The sequence below is a fragment of the Myotis davidii genome, unplaced genomic scaffold (genome assembly GCF_000327345.1).
Source record: "Myotis davidii unplaced genomic scaffold, ASM32734v1 scaffold299, whole genome shotgun sequence".
Classification (NCBI taxonomy): Eukaryota; Metazoa; Chordata; class Mammalia; order Chiroptera; family Vespertilionidae; genus Myotis; species Myotis davidii.
Genome location: NW_006293088.1, coordinates 4458816 through 4462349, shown reverse-complemented (window position 1 = coordinate 4462349; position 3534 = coordinate 4458816).

Sequence of the window (3534 nt, the reverse complement as noted above, 5' to 3'; positions counted from 1 at the left end):
ACCTTTGGGGACCTCTGGGCCTGCTGGGGCTGGACCCCAGCACTCGCGGTCACTGAGTTGACAGAAATACATTATCTAGAGCCCTTGGGTAACCTGGGTTAAACTTAGGCATGTTATCTAAATTACAGTTTTGGGTCTCCAGATCACTGAGACCCAAACACATTATCTAGAGCCCTCGGGTCTCCTGACCACTGAGTTGTCAGGACAATTTAGAGTAATTGTGCTGTTCTGGTCTCAGGACCACTGAGTCAGCTGGAATGCACCACCTGTGGCCACTAAAACAATTTAGGGTAATTGTGCTCACCTGTTTCCCAGGTACAGAAGAATGTGCTTCGATAACCAGTAAGATAACAATCAATGGGATAGTCATTCAATCGAATGGGATGATTTATACAATTCAGAAAATCAAAGTAACTTTTCTATTGTTAAGCCAAACAGCAGGGTTAGAGTTAAAATACAGTTTCTACCTGAGGGTTGCTACCATACTTCAAGGGCCCCAGGACCAGCAGGCAGCACCTGGGAATGTGTTAGTCATGCAAATTCTCAGCCCCACTCTGGCAACCCAGAGGCCCGCTTTGCTCTGGAAGCTCTTTTCCTTACTCATGGGATGAGCATTACCAGTGTTCTTAACCCAGGGTTGTTTTGAGGCGTCGACGAGATAGCACTGGATTCCTAGCGTTCATAGTGCGCAGATCCAACGTCACCGTTATCTTAGCCGTCACCACTTTAGGAGCACAAGCTGTTTCTCGAGAATGAAGGAAGCTCTGGCATGTTCCCTGCCTGAGCTTCTTCCCCTTCTTCCCCTCTTCCGGGCTGGTCTCACGCAGGCTTCCAAACCCCACGTTATCTACCCCAAGTCACCCAGGTGCTCCCTGGCTCCCACCCTGTGCCAAGCCCGGCGCCCTCTGTCTCAACTCTGCTGTTTGCATTATTGAGGAAGGTTCCCCCCAACTAGGTCCAGCCACTCTGCCCAGTTACGCAGACAGACAGCACTGGGACCCTGTCCATAGATTCTGGGGCCCCTCTTCCCATCCTCGAGATGGTGTCCAACAGGGTGCAACTTCCTGTCACCTCCTCCTCCTCCATCCTCTACCACAAAGTCAGGTGACCAACCTGGTAGCATCTAGAGCAGGGGTGGGCAAACTTTTTGACTCGAGGGCCACAATGGGTTCTTAAACTGGACCGGAGGGCCAGAACAAAAGCATGGATGGAGTGTTTGTGTGAACTAATATAAATTCAAAGTAAACATCATTACATAAAAGGGTACGGTCTTTTTTTTTTTTAGTTTTATTCATTTCAAATTGCCCACGGCTGATCTAGAGTCTAGACTAGAGACTCTAGTCTAGACACATCCCTGTGCTGTGGGCAGATGCGAGCAGAGCAAGGAAGATGGGCCAGGTGCAGAAGGTCGCCAGGATGGAAAGCCCCCAGGTGCCTAGCAAGGGACAATCAACTGTAGGGTAGGACCTCATCCCCAGGGTGACCTTTCCTCCCCTCGGATATTGTTGGCCATGAGGTTTGGACCCACCCCCCCCTTCCTCCTAGAGATAACATCTAGGCCTCAGTTGTATTTCAGCTCCAGGCCCAGGTAAGCAATAAAACCAGCCACTGGCTCCTGACCTCAGGGCCAGCTGCATTGAATAATGACCCCCCTGCCCTGGTGGCGGCCAGCCAATCAGTGGAGACTGAAAGATCAGACACAGGCTGAAAACCTGGACCACAGGCTTTATTAGAGGAGCACCTGCCGGGCTGTCTCTGTCTTGCAAGGGGAGGACAGCAGCACGTGCAGGGGTGGGCACGCCTTTTGAGGGGCGGAATGGGAAGGGGTGGGGGGCTTAGTGGACACACTGGGAAAGCTGCTGAATATTCCTTTAAGATCTTTCCCTGGATCTCCCCTGAAATCGCTGCCCTTAACACCCTTAGGATAGAGGACCGAGTGCATTCTCCCTCCAGAGAGCACACCCCTGCCTTTCCCTTCCCCCTCCTCTCCCTCCCACCCCCATGCACATCACCATTCGCTTCCTCACTGCCAAGCTCCAGGGGCCCTTCCTTTACCTCTAAAACTTGTTTGCTAAGCCCACACCTTCTAGGACTCACTTTTCCTACCTCTATAATTTTTCATCCACTGAGCCAAACCGGTCAGGGCCCTACCTCTATAATTTACCTGAGAAACGTTCTCTTACAGTTTGGGTCTGGACTTTGAATTCTTTCCTAGCCAGAACCAAGTACCGAGGTTGCTGAACCCAGGTTTTGTCTGACCTCACCAGTCAGATACGTGGTGCCTACAACACCCAGGGGGCAGGGACCTGGAGCAGGGGGTGGGGGAGGTGTCCTTTAACAGTAACCTGGCCCAGGCACCTTCTAAATCAGCTGCATTTAACCTACGTCCCACCCAGGCTCCACTTGGTCTCCATTTCCCCGTGAAGGTGTCTTTATCGTCTTGACTTTGGAGTGGACGTGCATCCCTTCTCCACCTAGCAGACTCTACAGGCAGTACCTGCGCCATTCGGTCTGTGCAGCAAACATCCCTGAACGTGCAGCAACAATAATAAGATAGCAGCAAGATGGACAAGTCGGTTCATACTACCTTCTCTATCCCCAATTTTCTCTTTAGGTTTCCAACACCTGAACTCTCCTTGCCCTTCCTCTCCTACTTCAGGCCTCCGGGCGTCACCTGGGAGATCTTTGAAATGCAGATACCCCTCCCCCAGGCCCACAGAGGCTGCACCTGCTTCTAACCAACACAAAATATCCCTTTGGACCAGTTCTCCGGGGACACTGGCTTCAAATATGAATTCCCCAAGGGTCTCGGTAATGAGGGGCGGGCAGGAATCTGAGCTTTTGTAGCCGTCTCCCCTTGTGATTCTTATGATGAAGCAAATTTGCATAAGTAAGTCTGTGGTAAGGATCTGAAAACAGCCCATTTTCACCCCAGGGTGGAGCTTGAGGGCATTCTTTCAGGTTTTTTTGTTAAAATGAAATGAGTGGCATCTGGAAGTGGGGCAGAGGCTACCTCCCCAATGCCTCTCCTTAAAAAAACAACAACAAAAATCCCAACAGGTCAGAAGGAAATCATGTAAAAACTCTACGTTTTAGCCCTCCTAGCCTGTTTGGCTCAGTGGATAGAGCGTCGGCCTGTGGACTGAAGGGTACTGGGTTCGATTCCAGTCAAGGGCAGGTACCTCGTTGCAGGCTTGATCCCTGGCCCTTGCGGGTGCATGAGGGAGGCAACCAATGGATGTGTGTGTCTCTCACATTGATGTTTCTGTCTCTCCCTTTCCCTTTCAGTCTCTTAAAAAAAATAAAAAAAAAATAAAAAACCCTAAATAGTGGACACAGGTCTGTGACCAGGTAAGCTGCCCGAGTGCATCCACCGGCCCCAGCCTCCCAGTCAGGCCTCCAAAGTCAGAGGACGCATCTCCAGCTCAGCCTCCCCCGCCCCCAAACTGCCAAAGCCACCAACCCTGCCCAGCTCCCGCCCGCCCTCCGCCGCCCCCCCCACCCCCCCCCCACCCCCCCCCCCCCGCCCCCCCC